This window comes from Hyla sarda, chromosome 1 (genome assembly GCF_029499605.1).
Source record: "Hyla sarda isolate aHylSar1 chromosome 1, aHylSar1.hap1, whole genome shotgun sequence".
In the NCBI taxonomy this organism is placed as follows: domain Eukaryota; kingdom Metazoa; phylum Chordata; class Amphibia; order Anura; family Hylidae; genus Hyla; species Hyla sarda.
Window position 1 is genome coordinate 612,313,665 of NC_079189.1, and position 20,282 is coordinate 612,333,946.

Sequence of the window (20,282 nt, forward strand, 5' to 3'; positions counted from 1 at the left end):
GCCTATATGTCCAAAAACCGCATATAAGTATAATAATATATATGGGAGTTTAACCCATAGCAAAATATGATAGTAAATGATGAAAAAATTGTAATAAACATGTTTATCGATTAGGCGGGTTAGATGCTTAAATACAATGCGCACAAGACCACTAGTAGAAAAAATATATATAAGCATATGTTGAGACTGCCATGAAATCGTATTCTCGGAGACATGATAAGTTCATAAATATTTTAGTATACAGACACATGGGAACCTGTGGGTAAGCACGTATTCCATAAAACATCAATACTGGCACAAGCTACATAAAAAAACCCTAGTCTTGACTTTAAATGGTGTCAGACATATCGCACACAAATGTAAGGGAAAAATCCTGTAAATCATAAACGACTTAAGTGGTCAACAACGAGAAAGTGTATATAAGAATGTAACATACAACTTAGGTCTCTTAAATACATAACCAGGATAGCACCTAAAAACCAGTCAGGGACAGGGATCGCAAAACAAAACTCAGAGGGCGAGTAGGTCCTACCATAACCAAGACTAAAAGATATACAGAAAACACCACATAAAGGCTGAAAAAAAAAAAAAAATACTAGTTTAGTAAAAATACATGAGGTCATTTCTATAGTTAAGACCCATAGGAGCACGTGTTTCCATCCTTAAGATCCAAAAAGCCTCTCTCGTGTGAAGAGCATGTAACCAATCACCCCCCCCGTTTGGGGGGGGGGGGGGTAGTTTTTCAATTCCCTGGATGGAGATGGTGTTACTTTTCCCTTCATGATGCTCCACTAAATGCCTGGTCAAACCAGACATGGATCGGGAGGAGAAATTAGGGCGAATGGCAAGATGTTCATAAATCCTTCTTTTTAATTTTCGCCCCGTGCACCCTATGTATTGCATTCTGCATGTAACACATGTTACACAGTATACAACATATTCGCTGTCACAATTAATAAAGCTTTTTATGGTGTAGCTGGTGCCTGTTGCTATTGACACAACCTGGTGGGAGGAGGGCATTAGAGTGCACATGTTACACCGGGACCTTCCACATTTGTGGCTCCCATTAGTATGGAGCCATGTATTAGTGGGTTTGTCGACCGGTAGATCACTGGGTGACAAAATGGACCCTAGAGATCTAGCTTTCTTAGCTACACATCTAACCCCTCCAGACAGCAGTTTCGCCATGTCGTCGTTTTGTAGCAGTACCGGAATATGTTTGGTGATTATATTTTTGATTTGATCAAAATTTTGGCTGTAAGGAGTGGTGAAAGTAGGAGTGAAACACCATTCCTTATTTTCTTCATATGACGGAAGCAAATACTCATCCCTTGATTTGGCATCAGCAATGGATTTTGCCCTAGCAAGTATGGCACCACTGTATCCCCTACGTTTCAGGCGTCTAGTGATGCCAGCACTTGCTGACTGATAAAATGTGTCATTCGAGGATGCCCTTTTTGCCCTTATGTATTCTCCTATGGGGAGATTCTTTGTGGTATGTACAGGGTGTCCACTTTGGGCATGCAAGATGCTATTGCCCGCTGTGGTTTTGCGGAACATACTTGTGTCAATTTTTAAAGTATGTTTGTTACCCATCAGGGTGACATCAAGAAAGCTAATCGCTTCTTTTTCTCTGACCATAGTGAAGCGTAAATTCAAATCGTTGTCATTAAGGCAAGACAAAAAACCATCAAACTCATGTTCCTCCAAACCTTGGCATATTAGGAGGAGATCGTCTATATACCTGCCGTACCAGTAGATGTTACTCTGGTACGGATTACAGGCAGTACCTGAAGATCTATCCCATGAATATACTGTTATCAATTTGTCTGCATGCATTATCACCAAGCAACAAACGGAGGTCCTGGAAAAAGGCCTAGGATTTGTGCCACTGTACTCTTTTGACTTATATCAGACCATCAGGGATGTCAATAAATTCATTCGAGCCCTTACTGTAAAGAAACATTTTTTTGATACAGATATGGTGGAATTACAATCAAATGGATCAAAACCTTCCATATTGAATCAAATAGGAAAAGCTAACTTGCTGCTCCATACGAGCTTTGCAGATCAGATCACATGTTTGGATCTCATGGACTTACAAATTTCATCTAATAGTGCAAACAATAATATCATTTCCACTAAGGACATTTTTCCTACAACAAACCCCAGCTTCTACCCTATTAATTCCAGAGTCGAGGCAATGGATATATATCAACGTAGAGTGGAAATGGATCTGCGCAATCTAGAAAAACAGACATCAACATCACCCACTAATTTCAATAGGAAGGAACACAAAGCTTTACAAGATCTAAAGAATAACCCGCACATATACATCAGACAGGCAGATAAGGGAGGATCTGTGGTTATTTTGGATAAAGCCCTTTATGAGAGAGAGATTATGAATATGTTAGGGGATGCAACAACATATAAAAGAATGCCATCTGATCCCACTAATGTGGTGAGAACGAAATTGGAACGTATATTGGAGGAAGGGGTTGTGTCTGATATAATCACTCAAAAACAAAAAGAATTCCTTAATCCCAAATATCCAAAAATACCGGTTTTTCATGCTCTTCCTAAGACCCACAAAAATGTCTTCCCACCCCCTTTCCGCCCCATAGTTGCGGGTATTGATTCGCTCCTTGAGCGTTTGGGCAATTGGCTTGATCATATGCTACAACCCCTGGTCCAGAGAACGATAGGCTATATCAGGGATACAAAGTCTCTCCTAAATGCCATGTCTCAAATTGAGTGGAAAAGTGGCTTTGAGTGGGTCTCCTGTGATGTGGCATCACTATATAGCTGCATACCACATGACAAGGCTGAACTAGCGCTGACATATCATCTTAACAAATACACTGAGTACAGTCCTTGTCTAAGGCAGTATATAGTTGAAGTTTTGGTTTTTCTGCTACAACACAATTACTTTACCTTCAATGGTTTGTTTTTTCTTCAGGTTACTGGTTGTCCTATGGGGGCAAAATTCTCCCCCTCCCTCGCTAATCTTTACATGGCGTTCTGGGAGGAGCATCGTCTGTATGCTGCCTGTAATCCGTACCAGAGTAACATCTACTGGTACGGCAGGTATATAGACGATCTCCTCCTAATATGCCAGGGTTTGGGGGAACATGAGTTTGATGGTTTTTTGTCTGGCCTTAATGACAACGATTTAAATTTACGCTTCACTATGGTCAGAGAAAAAGAAGCGATTAGCTTTCTTGATGTCACCCTGATGGGTAACAAACATACTTTAAAAATTGACACAAGTATGTTCCGCAAAACCACAGCGGGCAATAGCATCTTGCATGCCCAAAGTGGACACCCTGTACATACCACAAAGAATCTCCCCATAGGAGAATACATAAGGGCAAAAAGGGCATCCTCGAATGACACATTTTATCAGTCAGCAAGTGCTGGCATCACTAGACGCCTGAAACGTAGGGGATACAGTGGTGCCATACTTGCTAGGGCAAAATCCATTGCTGATGCCAAATCAAGGGATGAGTATTTGCTTCCGTCATATGAAGAAAATAAGGAATGGTGTTTCACTCCTACTTTCACAACTCTTTACAGCCAAAATTTTGATCAAATCAAAAATATAATCACCAAACATATTCCGGTACTGCTACAAAACGACGGCATGGCGAAACTGCTGTCTGGAGGGGTTAGATGTGTAGCTAAGAAAGCTAGATCTCTAGGGTTCATTTTGTCACCCAGTGATCTACCGGTTGACAAACCCACTAATACATGGCTCCATACTAATGGGAGCCACAAATGTGGAAGGTCCCGGTGTAACATGTGCACTCTAATGCCCTCCTCCCACCAGGTTGTGTCAATAGCAACAGGCACCAGCTACACCATAAAAAGCTTTATTAATTGTGACAGCGAATATGTTGTATACTGTGTAACATGTGTTACATTCAGAATGCAATACATAGGGTGCACGGGGCGAAAATTAAAAAGAAGGATTTATGAACATCTTGCCATTCGCCCTAATTTCTCCTCCCGATCCATGTCTGGTTTGACCAGGCATTTAGTGGAGCATCATGAAGGGAAAAGTAACACCATCTCCATCCAGGGAATTGAAAAAGTACCCCCCCCCCCCCAAACGGGGGGGTGATTGGTTACATGCTCTTCACACGAGAGAGGCTTTTTGGATCTTAAGGATGGAAACACGTGCTCCTATGGGTCTTAACTATAGAAATGACCTCATGTATTTTTACTAAACTAGTATTTTTTTTTTCTTTCAGCCTTTATGTGGTGTTTTCTGTATATCTTTTAGTCTTGGTTATGGTAGGACCTACTCGCCCTCTGAGTTTTGTTTTGCGATCCCTGTCCCTGACTGGTTTTTAGGTGCTATCCTGGTTATGTATTTAAGAGACCTAAGTTGTATGTTACATTCTTATATACACTTTCTCGTTGTTGACCACTTAAGTCGTTTATGATTTACAGGATTTTTCCCTTACATTTGTGTGCGATATGTCTGACACCATTTAAAGTCAAGACTAGGGTTTTTTTATGTAGCTTGTGCCAGTATTGATGTTTTATGGAATACGTGCTTACCCACAGGTTCCCATGTGTCTGTATACTAAAATATTTATGAACTTATCATGTCTCCGAGAATACGATTTCATGGCAGTCTCAACATATGCTTATATATATTTTTTCTACTAGTGGTCTTGTGCGCATTGTATTTAAGCATCTAACCCGCCTAATCGATAAACATGTTTATTACAATTTTTTCATCATTTACTATCATATTTTGCTATGGGTTAAACTCCCATATATATTATTATACTTATATGCGGTTTTTGGACATATAGGCTGGAGTTCACAATATGCGTTTTATTTATTTACTTATTACCATATTTTGTTCTTAGTGTGCTCGGGATTTTTCTAATGCTGACTATGTTATGACAGTCTAGCCACCCGGTTATGCCCCACGAGCGGCCGCTGTACAACAATACTGCATTGTTTGCATGCATTAGATGTCACCATACTTATACTCATATGACAAACAGGTCACTCATGGGTTAATCAGCCATCTTTTTCCACTTAGTTAGATCTTACCTGGCCGCACCTTCCCCCTTTTTTTCTGACTACCTTCCTTATGCCACGTCACATCCTGTTTGACGGAGGCGGGGAGTTTTTTCCACGGTGGGACCCGACCATATGCCAGTGGGTATTTAAACCCCCGTGTGACTAGGTACCAACGCCATGACTAAGAGCAACTGCTCGAAACGCGTCGGCGTTTCACCCCCCTTTTGTTTTTAGTGACATGTCACTTGCCACCTAGTGGCGATTTTCCATGTTTTAATTAGTTGCCATTAAAGGTTAAGTTTTATTGGATACCTCAACCCAGGAGCTGGACCCCCTCCACTTCTTTTTCTCAAAATTAAATTGTGCCAGTAACTATGTAATTTATGTGCTGGAGTGTCCATGCGGGACCCAATATGTGGGCCGCACGTCACAAACACTCCGAAAAAGAATAAATTCGCACAGATTTAATATTAAACACAAATATCCAAAACATAGTATTTCCCGTCATTTTGCAATGTGCCACAATGCAGACCCAGGGTTTCTACGGGTGATTCCAGTAGAACAAATAGTGGAAGGTTTACGGAGATTTTCCACCCTATGTAGAAGAGAGAGTTTTTATGTTTTGAAACTTAACACACTGGTCCCTAATAGTTTTAATGAATGTACAGAACGGGTATAAGAATATATGCAGTCTGTTTGACTTTTTGTATATTTTATGTGTTAACCAATGGATAATTGTTTTCGGGTGAAAATGGGGTCATGGAGCTAGATAAAAGGAGCACTTTTGTTAGGAATGGATATCCCTGAGGAAGGGGAATTATCCCCGCAACACATCAGATCTGATTGTATTGGCCTTTTTATGAACATTTTAACTGAATAAATTGTCATTTTGCATGAAGTATTGGTGGATTGCAGTGATTCGTGCGAAAATTTTTTCGGTCACATCCGAAAAAGGAAAGAGAGGAAGAAAAAAAGTGCGCAGAGTGCCAGATTTGGCGTGTTAAAGGTGCTAGATTTAAGGCTGGCCGGATCGAGGGGGGGTTTAAGGACGGGGAAACCCCTCTCGTTGAAGTAAGTAGGAATTTCATATCGGTGCATGAATTGGCTACATGTGAACATTGATCCTGTCCGCTCTCATATTTTTGCTTTTTTCTATTTTTCATTGATTCATTCGGAGTGACGAGTCACTTGCCGAAGAGGATTGAAGCGGAGAAAGGACCGATACGCGATATTGTAATCTTTATCTACGGGTCTTTAAAGTGTGTGAGTGGTTTGAATAAAGCCACTCACCAAGTGTAAGTGTCATTTTTTCACTATTGAATTTTAAAGTGTTTTCTTACAGAAGAATTCCAACACCGCTCCGGAAAAAAAAAGTATTTTCTATGTACAACTCTCAATATAGAGTCTGGCCTGTAGCACAGAGCCCGACAACCGGGGACTCACCAGAGCTGCAGGAAGCAGAGGATGGTGTGTGCTGGGCCCCTCTACACAAAACAGGCTGCATATATACATAGTGATAAACGCTAAGTGTATGTGAACTTTAGAAATTGGCTGACCAACTAATCGACCAACCGATAAATCGATTATGAAAATAGTTGACAACTAATAGATTAATAGATTAGTTTTTTACTTTTTCCACATGTGAGTTCTTTGATCTTTTATAAGATCTGATTTCTGAGTACAACATTTCCCACATTCTAAACATGAAAATGGCTTTTCCCCTGTGTGAGTTCTCTGATGTTGAACAAAACTTGATTTGTCAGTAAAACTTTTTCCACGTTCGGAACATGAAAACGGCTTCTCCCCGTGTGAGTTCTCTGATGTTGAACAAAACTTGATTTGTCAGTAAAATATTTCCCACATTCTGCACATGAAAATGGCTTCTCCCCTGTGTGAGCTCTTTGATGTTTAATAAGATCTGATTTATGAATATAACATTTCCCACATGCTACACATCAACATGGCTTCTCTCCTGTGTGAGTTTTGTTATGTTGAACAAGACCTGATTTGTCACTAAAACTTTTTCCACATTGGGAACATGAAAATGGCTTTTCCCCTGTGTGAGTTCTCTGATGTTTAATAAGATCTGATTTATGAGCAAAACCTTTTCCACATTCTGAACATGAAAATGGTTTCTCTCCCGTGTGAGTTCTTTGATGTCTAACAATATCTGATTTATGAGTAAATCTTTTTCCACATTCAGAACATGAAAACGGCTTCTCCCCTGTGTGAGTTCTTTGATGTGTAATAAGATTTGATTTCTGAATAAAATATTTCCCACATTCTGCACATGAAAATGGCTTCTCCCCTGTGTGAGTTCTTTGATGTTTAATAAGATCTGATTTATGAGCAAAACATTTCTCGCATTCTGAACATGAAAATGGCTTCTCCCCTGTATGAGTTCTCTGATGCTGAACAAAACTTGATTTGTCAGTAAAACTTTTTCCACATTCGGAACATGAAAACGGCTTCTCCCCTGTGTGAGTTCTTTGATGTGTAATAAGATGTGATTTCCGAATAAAATATTTCCCACATTCTGCACATGAAAATGGCTTCTCTCCTGTGTGAGTTCTGTTATGTTGAACAAGACTTGATTGGTCACTAAAACTTTTTCCACATTGGGAACATGAAAATGGCTTTTCCCCTGTGTGAGTTCTTTGATGTTTAATAAGATCTGATTTATGAGTAAAACATTTTCCACATTCTGAGCATGAAAATGGCTTCTCTCCCGTGTGAGTTCTTTGATGTATAACAATATCTGATTTATGAGTAAAACATTTTCCACATTCGGAACATGAAAATGGTTTCTCTCCTGTGTGAGTTCTCTGATGTTGAACAAAATTTGATTTGTTAGTAAAACTTTTTCCACATACGGAACATGAAAATGGCTTCTCCCCTGTGTGAGTTCTTTGATGTGCGACAAGATTTGATTTCAGAGTAAAACATTTCCCACATTCAGAACATGAAAATGGCTTTTTCTTATTTTGCTGAACATCCTGTGATGACTGAGAAGACAGGACCTGTATATAAGGATGAGATGAGAGATCTTGGCTGTGAAGGGCTGAGGGTGTATCTGGGATAATGGAATGTTCTTCATATGTATCTTGTGTGATATCATCATCTGCTTTATAATCTGAAGATATAAGATTCTCCTCTGATCTCCTGCTACAAGAATCTGCAGAGAATAAAACAGTACATTTTTGAGTATTAACCCCTTACTGACCAGCATTTTAGTTTTGTCCTTATCTCTTTCTAAGAGCCATAACATTTTATTTTTCCATCTATAGAGCTATATTAGGGCTTTTTTTTTTTTTGTGGGTTCAATTTTACTTTGTAACAATGCAATTCATATCACCATAAAATATAGCAAAAAAACTGAAAATAAATATTTATTGTTTTTGACTTTGCTACTCCCAGCACTTTAGTAGGATAGGGACCGACACCATGGGGACATCCTATTAAGGAGGTGGGCACCCTAAGAAGCCGGGGCAGAGGTTTGGGCGAGCTCAGGGCCGCATTTATTATAGACAATCAGTCTATAATTTTAATGGTAGGTTTATTTTAACTGTGAGAGACAGAAAAACAACCATGATCTCCTGCATGGACCCCAACTCGTAGAGAGGAGCTCGTGCTGGAGACGGCACTCACTCCATTCATTTCTATGGGAGCGCCGGTGATGCCCCAGTACAGCACTCAGGTCTATAGAAATAAATGGAGTGTGTGCCATCTCCAGCACGAGTTCCTCTCTAAGAGTCAGGGCCCATGCAGGTGATCATGGGGGGTCCCAGCATTCGGACCCCCCCCCCCCTTCCCCACGATCTGACACTTATTCCCTATTCTGTGGATAGGGGATAAGTTACTTTTCACTGCAGTGCCCCTTTAAGGTTTCATGGCTGGTGTTTGGCGACTCGAACCTTAATCCCATAGAAAATCTGTGGGACGACGCGCCCATAGAGAATTAATGGATGGATAGCATGCGCTCCTTACAGAGCCGTGCAGGAGATCATGGGGGGGAGGGGGGGGGATCCCAGCAGTCGGACCACGTGTGATCTGACACATCCCCCATCCTGCGGATAGAGGATAAGTTACTCGTCACTTCAGTACCCCGTTAGCCCTCACCTTTTAAAATAACCCTTTAAAATTTGTACCTACAGACCCATATGAGGGCTTATTTTTTGTGCCACCAATTTTACTTTGGACTGACATCAGTCATTTACTCCAAAAATCTACAACAAAACCAAAACATTTTTGTGGGACAGAATTTCAAAAAAGAAAAAAAAATGCAATTTTGTAACTATTGAAGGTTTCCGTTTCTACACAGTACAATTTAAGGTAAAATTGACACCTTATCTTTATTCTGTAGATCTATACGATTAAAATGATACCCAAATTATATAGGTTTAATTTTGTTTTACTTCTGTTGAAAATTATAACTGTCTGCACGAAAATTTATATGTTTAAAAATGTCCTCTTCTGACCCCTAACTTTTTAGTTTTTTCGTATATGGGGCTGTATGAGGGTCATTTTTTTGCGCTGTGATCTACGTTTTTATTCGTATCATTTTTGTTTTGATGGCACTTTTTGATTTTTATATGTTTTTTATGGTATACAAAGTGACAGAAAAAATATAAAATTTTGGTCTTTGGAATTTTTTTTTACGAGTACGCCATTGACCGAGTACGCCATTGATATATTACGAGAACGAGTACGCCATTGATATATTACGAGAACGAGTACGCCATTGATATATTAACACTATATTTTTATAGTTCGGACATTTACGCATACGGCGATACCACATGTTTATATTATTTTTTTTAAATGGGAAAAGGGGGGCGATTCAAACTTTTATTAGGAAAAGGGTTATATCACATTTATTTCCTTTTTCTTTTTTTTTTTTTTTTTTTTTTTTTTTTTTACACATTTATAGCCCCCACAGGAGACTATTACATGCAATCTTCTGATTTCATACACTGTTCAATGCTATGCCATAGCATAGCATTGATCAGTGCTATCGGCACTCCATTGCTCCAGCCGGGATCTCAGGCATGGAGCAATCGAGCGATGATTGGACAAAGAGGAGGAAGGTAGAGACCCTCATCGCGTATCCTCAGCTGATCGGGACACTGTGATCCCGATCAGCCCGACTAAGCTGCCGGGAAGCTTTTTTTATTTTATTTTAGACGTAGCGATAGCATGGTTAATACCGGACATAACCACGATCGGTGTCCCGGTAGCCATGTGTCCCAGTCGTTGCTAGGTGCCGGGACTGACCCACTATGGCGCGGGGTCAGCACGTAACCCCGTGTAATAGCACGGTAGTGGGTGCAGGGCGTACAGGTATGCCCTGCGTCCTTAAGAGGTTAAAGTTTTGTGACTGACGTTTGGCATTTCATGCTGGAATACTTATCCACGACCCATTTTCAATGCCCTGGCTGAGGGAAGGAAAATTTTTACCCAAGATTTGACGGTACATGGACACATCCATTGATCCTTTGATGCGGTAAATTTATCCTGTCTCCTTAGCAGAAAAGCATAATTTTGGTTTCATGTGACCACAACACTCTCCCCCAGCTCTCCTCTAATTCATTCGAATGTTCATGGTCAGACTTCAGATGGGCCTTTACATGTGCTTTCTTGAGCAGGGGGACCATGCAGGATTTCAGTCCCTCTTGGTGTTGTTTACCTGCTGACTATGGCCCCAGCTGCCTTGAGATCATTCAGGATCCTCCCCTATAGTTCTGGGCTGATAGTTTTCCTGATCATTCAGTCTCCATGAGGTGAGATCTTATATGGAGCCCCAGACCGAGGGTGATTGACAGATGTTTTATGTTTCTACCATTTGTGAATAATCGCACTAACTGTTGTAAACATCTCATCAAGCTGATTGGTGACTCTTTAGTATTCGTTATGGTGGAGAGTTTGTAATCTGTGTAATACTGGTGGTTGGCAGCCGCCAGCGTGTACAGCATTCCACTGCGTACATTGGCCGAACTTCCAGCACGGCTCCTCCTCCTCGCTGCAGGCTCCGGACTTTTCCCTCAGGCAGCGACAGTGCCTGGTGCATTTAGTAGGGTTCACATGTGGTCCGTCTCTTTAAGGGTCTGTGCGCACCTCTTATTCTGCTCGTTTCCTGATCATTCAGTCTCCATGAGGTGAGATCTTACATGGAGCCCCAGACCGAGGGTGATTGACAGATGTTTTATGTTTCTACCATTTGTAAATAATCGCACTAACTGTTGTAAACATCTCATCAAGCTGATTGGTGACTCTTTAGTATTGGCTATTTAACCCCTTAAAGGGGTACTCCGCCCCTAGACATCTTATCCCCTATCCAAAGGATAGGGGATAAGATGTCAGATCGCCGCGGTCCCGCTGCTGGGGAGCCCTGGGATCCCCACTGCGGCACCCCGCTCTCATTACAGCACAGAGCGAGTTCGCTCTGCACGTAATGACGGGCATTACAGGGGCCGGAGCATCGTTACGTCACGGCTCCGCCCCTCGTGACGTCACGTCCCGCCCCTTTAAATACAAGTCTATGGGAGGGGCGCGGCGGTCGTCACGCCCCCTCCCATAGACTTGCATTAAGGGGACGGGCCGTGATGTCACTAGGGGCGGAGCCATGACGTCACGCTGCTCCGTCCTCCGTATCGCCCGTCATTACGCACAGAGAGAACTCTGAGAGCGGGGTGCCGCAGCGGGGATCCCTGGGGTCCCCAGCAGCAGGACCATGGCGATCTCACATCTTATCCCCTATCCTTTGGATAGGGGATAAGATGTCCATGGGAGGAGTACCCCTTTAAGGACTCAGGGTTTTTCCGTTTTTGCATTTTCGTTGTTTCCTCCTTACATTTTAAAAATCATAACCCTTTCAATTTTGCACCTAAAAATTTATATGATGGTTTATTTTTTGCACCACCAATTCTACTTTGCAGTGACATCAGTCATTTTACCCAAAAATCTATGGCGAAATGGAAAAAAAATCATTGTGCGACAAAATTGAAGAAAAAAACGCCATTTTGTAACTTTTGGGGGCTTCCGTTTCTACACAGTACATTTTTCGGTAAACTGACACCTTATCTTTATTCTGTAGGTCCATACGATTAAAATGATCCCCTACTTATATAGGTTTGATTTTGTCGCACTTCTGTAAAAAATCATAACTACATGCAGGAAAATTTATAAGTTTAAAATTGTCATCTTCTGACCCCTATAACTTTTTTATTTTACCGCTTATGGGGCGGTATGAGGGCTAATTTTTTGCGCCGTGATCTGAAGTTTTTAGCGGTACCGTTTTTGTATTGATCGGACTTTTTGATCGCTTTTTATTCATTTTTTCATGATAAAAAAAGTGACCAAAAATAAGTTATTTTGGACTTTGGAATTTTTTTGCGTGTACGCCATTGACCGTGCGGTTTAATTAATTATATATTTTTATAGTTCGGACATTTACGCACACAGCGATACCACATATGTTTATATTTATTTTTATTTACATGTTTTGTTTTTTTTATGAAAAAAGGGGGGTGATTCAAACTCTTATTAGGGAAAGGGTTAAATGACGTTTACTAACTTTTTTTTTTACACTTTTTTTTGCAGTGTTATAGCTCCCATAGGGGGCTATAACATTGCACACACTGATCTTATACCCTGTTCACTGCAAAGCCATAGCTTTGCATTGATCAGTGTTATTGGCGGTCGATTGCTCAAGCCTGCATCTCAGGCTTGGAGCAATCAATCGCCGAAGGGACACGCCGGAGGAAGGTAAGAGGACCTCCGCTCGTGTCCCAACTGATCGGGATGCCGCATTTTCACTGCGGTGGTCCTGATCAGCCCCACTGAGCAGCTGGGCAGCTTTCACTTTCGTTTTAGACGTGATGTTCAACTTTGAACGCTGCATCTAAAGGGTTAATAGATATTAGCCCTGGGTCCCGGCTTCAGATACATGCCGGGACTGACCCGATATGACTCGGGGTCACCGCATGACCCTGCGTTATATCGCGAGAGTCGGCCAAGGATGTAAATATACGTCCTTGGTCGTTAAGGGCTCTCCGTCCTCCTTTCCTTGCCTAAGCAATATTGTAGTTTACTGCAAGTGAAGGTGTCTTCTGTTGTGTTCCATGTACCAGTTTTCTGACCAAGCTTCTGTTTCTGGCTACGTCTCTGTCTGACCCCTCTGCTCCAAGCTTGTTCCATCTCTCTGCACCGGGGCTATTCAGCTCTGCTGTTTTAACAGCACCAGCTCTGCTAAGCACCTGACCTGATCTGCCACTGGTGGCAACTATTGTAAATGGTCAAAACCTACCCAAGCCTATGTAGTATGTTACAACTCCAGTCAAGCTACAAGTCAGGGTACTACATTCTGAGGACAATGCCTTCTATGTCTGCCAGACTCTACAGATCCTGTCCTTTTAGGACTGCCATGATTACAACAATATTCTCCAGTCCTGGATTGGCATACAGGTAACATTCTCCAGTGGGGGACTTAGAGCCTTATTTCCTGCTTGTCTGAGATGCGTCACCTCATCCGGTGCCTTTGAACCTGTCTCGCCTGCCCCCGCAATATGTGGCATATGCAGATGTTTTTTGTAAGAAGAAGGCTGAGACTTTACCAAAGCATTGGTCCTATGATTGCCCGATTGATCTTCTACCTGGGACTTCTCCACCTCCTGAAAGGGTTCATCCATTATCCTTGCCGGAGACACAGGCTATGGCCAAGTATATAAAGGAGAACCTTGAGAGGGGATTTATTCAGAAGCCTACTTTACCAGCGGGAGCCGGCTTCTTCTTTGTGGCCAAGAAAGACCAGTCACTGTGTTCCTGCATAGATTATTATGGACTCAACAAGATCACAAAAACAAGTACCCTCTGCCTCTGATATCTGAATTGTTCGAATGTATCCGAGGCGCCCAGATATATTCACCAAGTTGGATTTGCAAGGATCAGATAACCTGATCCACATCTGTGAAGGTGATGAGTGGAGGAAGGCTTTCAACACCTGTGATGGTCACTACGAGTACCTGGTCATTCCTTTCAGCTTGTGCAACGCTCCCGCAGTATTTGAACAATTTGTGAATGACATCTTCTGGGACTTTTTATCTGGATGATATTCTCATCTACTCCCACGACTTGTCCACTGACCGAAAGCAAGTGCGCCTTGTCTTGCGGCGATTATAGGAGAATGGACTGTATGCTAAGATGGAAAAGTGTGTCTTTGAGCAGTCTTCGTTACCCTTCTTCGGATACATTGTCTCCTGTTCTGGCCGCAAATGGACCCCGACAAGGTATCAGCCATCCTGAACTGGCCTCGTCCACAGGGGCCCCCGTGCCATTCAAAGGTTCCTGGGGTTTGCCAATTTCTATAGACAGTTCATCCCAAACTTCTCTTCCCTCACAGCTCCTATTTCTGCTCTGATGAAGAAAGTGACGGATGTGAAGAAGTGGACCTCTGAAACAGAGTCAGATTTCTAGCATCTCAAGGACTGCTTTGCTGCCTTAACAGTTCTCCAACATCCAGATACCTCCAAACAGTTCTTTCTTGAAGTTGACACCTGTTGCAGAAGAACTCTAAAGGGAGGTTATCTCATGTATTCATCTGCGGACAGGAACTATACCAAGAGAGCTGCTTGCTATCAATTTGGCCTTGGAGGAATGGAGAGACCTCCTGGAGGGGGTTCTGAATCCAGTGGTGATATACACTGACCATAAGAACCTAACGTATCTACAGTCTGCACAGCGACTAAATCCTCGTCAGGCCCCATGGGCCCTTTTCTTTGCCAGGTTCAATTTTATCCTGCATTTCTGCCCAGCAGATAAGAATGTGAAGGCAGAGGCACTCTCCTGTTCCTTCGCCCCAGCAGACCAGATTGAAGAACCTTAACATATCGATCTGTCTCGTCTGGTTTCTGTGGTCCAAGTCAAGGTGAAAGACATTCCTCCAGAGAAGCAAATTCTTACTTGGGGACATTGCTCAAAGTATGCTGGTCACCCTGGGGTGCGTAAGACACTTGACTTTCTGTCCCGTCACTACTGGTGGCCTACCCTGTCTAAGGATGTCCGAGAGTTTGTGTCGGCCTGCACCTCCTGTGCTCGTAATAAAGCCTCCTGAACCAAGCCTCCATTAACCATTCCTTCAAGACTTCATTACGGATCTTCCTTCCTCTACTGGCTGTTCCGTAATTTGGGTAGTGGCAGATTTTAGAAAATGGCACATATTGTCCTGCTTCCTGGACGGCCTTCTGCTAATGGATTGGTCTGTCTGTTTATGGAACACATCCTCCATCTTCATGGTCTACCTCTGCACGCTGTATCTGATCACGGAGTACAGTTCACTTCCAGATTCCGGCAAGCTCTCTATGGGCTAATTGAAGTAAAGTTGGATTTCGCCTCTGGTAACCATCTTCAGTCAAATGGGAAAGTTGAGAAAGTGAACCAGATCTTAGAGAACTACCTCCGTCACTTTGTCTCTGCAAAGTATGATGAGGAGGTCCGGCCTTGAGCGGAATATTCCTACAGCCATTCCTGAGAATCTATGGGCTCCATTCTTTATAATGTAAGGACTTCATCCCCGTGCTCTTCTCTTGCCTGCATCCTCTGAGGTACCATCTGCTTATTCCTCATTTAGAGACTTTCTCAACATCTGGAGCTCTCTCACAGGCAGTTTCCCATATGAAGAGGAATGCAGACTATAGTTCATTTGTTCTTTTTTGTTGGTCTAAAATCCACACCTGTAGGTATAGGTGTTGCTTTAGTTAAAGGGGTACTCCGCTGTATACATTTTAACCCTTATCCTAGGGATAGGGGATAAGATATTAGATTGTGGGGAACCAACCGCTTGGGACCCCCCGTGACCTCCGCTGCGGCACCCCTGTCATTCGGCGCACGGAGCAAACTCTGCTCAGTGGACCATAACTGCCGATGCCGGCCACCACGCCCCCTCCTTTCACGTCTATGCGAGAAGTACTAGCCGTCAGGCCCATCCCATATACATGAATGGAGGGGGCGTGGCTGTGACATTACTATCAAAATGTTCAGAACGCTTTGAGCATCAGAGTACCCCTATAAATCTTTGGTAGATAATTTGTGTCTTTATTTCTCAACACGTTTCTTACGACCTTGATGACTATTTTCTATCCAATAAGCATTGAAGTTTATATAACTTGGAATTGGAAAATATGCATAAAAATGATGATATGGTCAAAATACTCCCCTGCCTAATAATAAACACTGTGTATATGCACACTCACACTATATACACACTCACACTATATGCACGCTCACACTATATGCACACTCACACTATATGCACACTCACACTATATGCACGCTCACACTATATGCACGCTCACACTATATGCACACTTACAATTACCTTCTAGTATAAATCAATCAGGTAGGTGCAACCAGGGCCCTCCCCCCAGGGCCCCTGCTAGTTACTAATATATGTAATAAACATCCTGGCTTGGCGCTGAGCACAGTCACAGTGAAATACTTTACAGCATCAAGCCAAGATGGCGGACATCACCTCATCATCAGGAATGTCCACTGGGATGGTGGAGACATATGCAGCAGTCCTTCCATCCAGCAGGTATATTTCATGTCCATATCCCAACTATATTCTACATCCATATTATAAATGCACAATGTGTGTTATCTCCCATAACCGGGTCACATGATCATCCATATTTAGTTAATTATTTGTCTGAATGGGGGAAAATACAGAAGAAAAGAGACAGAACAGAGAGATTAAAGAACTCTACACAAAATTATTACAGCCGATGACTGAGTAGAATCTGTGACTCTTCTCTGTATTAAGTGGATACCACTTACCTTGGTTGTTACCTGTAGGTATGTCCTCCTTATAATGCTCATCACTGCTCACATCTGTCTCTTCTTCTTCCTTTATGTCTGTAGGATTAATATAGATCAGATCTTTCCCTGTAGGAATGTCCTTCTTATACTGCTCATCAAGAGGACAGGGACACCTTTCTGGTGCGGTTCTCTTACTGGATCTGACTGTAGGGAACAAATACAGAGACTGAATTCATTCTTTACATACAAATAATGAGAGGACGTGTGTATATAGTCATGTCTATTACCTGGTGATGTGAGGGGCTGCTGATCCTCCATCATGACCTGATCCTTGTACTGATCCTTGTGTCCTTCTACATACTCCCACTCCTCCATGGAGAAATAGACCGCCACGTCCTGACACCTTATAGGAACCTGACACATAATGATACAGTCATCACCCCGACCCCTCCAGTGGTGTTACTGTATAATGTCCCAGCATTCCCAGCAGTGTCACCTCTCCAGTCATCACCAGACCCCTCCATTACTGTATAATGTCCCAGCATTCCCAGCAGTGTCACCTCTCCAGTCATCACCAGACCCCTCCATTACTGTATAATGTCCCAGCAGTGTCACCTCTCCAGTCATCACCAGACCCCTCCATTACTGTATAATGTCCCAGCAGTGTCACCTCTCTAGTCATCACCAGACCCCTCCATTACTGTATAATGTCCCAGCAGTGTCACCTCTCTAGTCATCACCAGACCTCTCCATTACTGTATAATGTCCCAGCATTCCCAGCAGTGTCACCTCTCCAGTCATCACCAGACCCCTCCATTACTGTATAATGTCCCAGCAGTGTCACCTCTCCAGTCATCACCAGAACCCTCCATTACTGTATAATGTCCCAGCAGTGTCACCTCTCCAGTCATCACCAGACCCCTCCATTACTGTATAATGTCCCAGCATTCCCAGCAGTGTCACCTCTCCAGTCATCATCAGACCCTTCCATTACTGTATGATGTCCCAGCAGTGTCACCTCTCCAGTCATCACCAGACCCCTCCATTACTGTATAATGTCCCAACAGTGTCACCTCTCCAGTCATCACCAGACCCCTCCATTACTGTATAATGTCCCAGCAGTGTCATCTCTCCAGTTATCACCAGACCCCTCCATTACTGTATAATGTCCCAGCAGTGTCACCTCTCCAGTCATCACCAGACCCCTCCATTACTGTATAATGTCCCAGCAGTGTCACCTCTCCAGTCATCACCAGACCCCTCCATTACTGTATAATGTCCCAGCAGTGTCACCTCTCCAGTCATCACCAGACCCCTCCATTACTGTATAATGTCCCAGCAGTGTCACCTCTCCAGTCATCACCAGACCCCTCCATTACTGTATAATGTCCCAGCAGTGTCACCTCTCCAGTCATCACCAGACCCCTCCATTACTGTATAATGTCCCAGCAGTGTCACCTCTCTAGTCATCACCAGACCCCTCCATTACTGTATAATGTCCCAGCAGTGTCACCTCTCCAGTCATCACCAGACCCCTCCATTACTGTATAATGTCTCAGCAGTGTCACCTCTCCAGTCATCACCAGACCCCTCCATTACTGTATAATGTCCCAGCAGTGTCACCTCTCCAGTCATCACCAGACCCCTCCATTACTGTATAATGTCCCAGCAGTGTCACCTCTCCAGTCATCACCAGACCCCTCCATTACTGTATAATGTCTCAGCAGTGTCACCTCTCCAGTCATCACCAGACCCCTCCATTACTGTATAATGTCCCAGCATTCCCAGCAGTGTCACCTCTCCAGTCATCACCAGACCCCTACATTACTGTATAATGTCCCAGCAGTGTCACCTCTCCAGTCATCACCAGACCCCTCCATTACTGTATAATGTCCCAGCAGTGTCACCTCTCCAGACATCACCAGACCCCTCCATTACTGTATAATGTCCCAGCAGTGTCACCTCTCCAGTCAGTAGCAGACCCCTCCATTACTGTATAATGTCCCAGCAGTGTCACCTCTCCAGTCATCACCAGACCCCTCCATTACTATATAATGTCCCAGCAGTGTCACCTCTCCAGTCAGCAGCTCCATCATCTTATTGATAAGTTCTCGGATTTTCTGTTCATCCATTTCCTCATGTATCAGGGAGTGAGGTGGGGGCCCCGGGATTGGGCTCAGGGTTCTTCCCAATACTTCATACACAGGGGCCCGACAGCGCCCACTAGAGGACTTCTTCACTACTGTGTATTCCTGTGTATAGAGAGACACATTAATAACACTACATATGCGGTGACCCAGTACAGAATGTGCCATTCTGTACCCCTGTCAGTCCTATCAGGTGGACTCCATGTCCCCTGGCCTCACACTCCTCAGGAATCTTTTACAACCTAAAGTTATATCTGAGTTAATGTAACGCTGTGTGTTGTAATACTATGTCATTGTGCCTTTAAATACTGTTGCTAAGGGTTATGTAACCAAGGAAGGTGTAAGGTGAACAGGTGATCTGGCAAATGGGATTCCTCCAAATTGCTCCCATAAATACCTGGGAGGAGTCAGTTTAGTTGCAGTTTAGCTGAGGTACAGCTTGAGTAAAGTTGTCTGGTGTTCCTGAGGGAGGCCCAAGGCCTAGTCGCATCTACTACCAGTTCACCCCTGCAGGTGAAAGTCAAAGTCTGGCGGTAAGCACAAATACAGCGGAGAAGTCTAGTCAAGATAGTCAAGTGTCATTTACAAAAGTCAGCGTGAGTTGCACAAGTCAGTCCAAGTTCACTACAAGTCCCAGCAAGCCGATAAGCTTCATAACGTTCACTGTGCATCTCCTTGGGCTTAAACTAAGCTGTAAAGACTTTAACACCTTGTCTGCCTCAGTAAAAATCCGTTGTTCCATAACCTTGCATCGGAGTGATTCATTACCCTGCGCCTGGCCCAGGAATCATCGGCTATACCTCAGGTGGTGAATTAGGTAAACTACGCCCTGGCATCACGATCACAAAGAGTTAATACCATCTGGCCTTCCATACCCATCACCACACATACATTCCCAGAATCCCTCACCTCTCCAGTCATATCCATCTGTTATTACATAGATAAGAATGAGGTCATGTGACATCACTCCCAGAATCCCTCACCTCTCCAGTCATATCCATCTGTTATTACATAGATAAGAATGAGGTCATGTGACATCACTCCCAGAATCCCTCACCTCTCCAGTCATATCCATCTGTTATTACATAGATAAGAATGAGGTCATGTGACATCACTCCCAGAATCCCTCACCTCTCCAGTCATATCCATCTGTTATTACATAGATAAGAATGAGGTCATGTGACATCACTCCCAGAATCCCTCACCTCTCCAGTAAGCCGGAAGAGTATCTGTAGGGTGAGGTTTATGATCCTGTCGGCCATCTTGTTCCTGTCTCTCTCC

General features: G+C 43.1%; 1 pseudogene; it reads right to left on the minus strand.

The window, feature by feature from the left end:
* Positions 1–6,187: 6,187 nt before the first annotated feature.
* Positions 6,188–19,024, minus strand: LOC130297708 (gastrula zinc finger protein XlCGF57.1-like; annotated as a pseudogene).
* Positions 19,025–20,282: the final 1,258 nt, after the last annotated feature.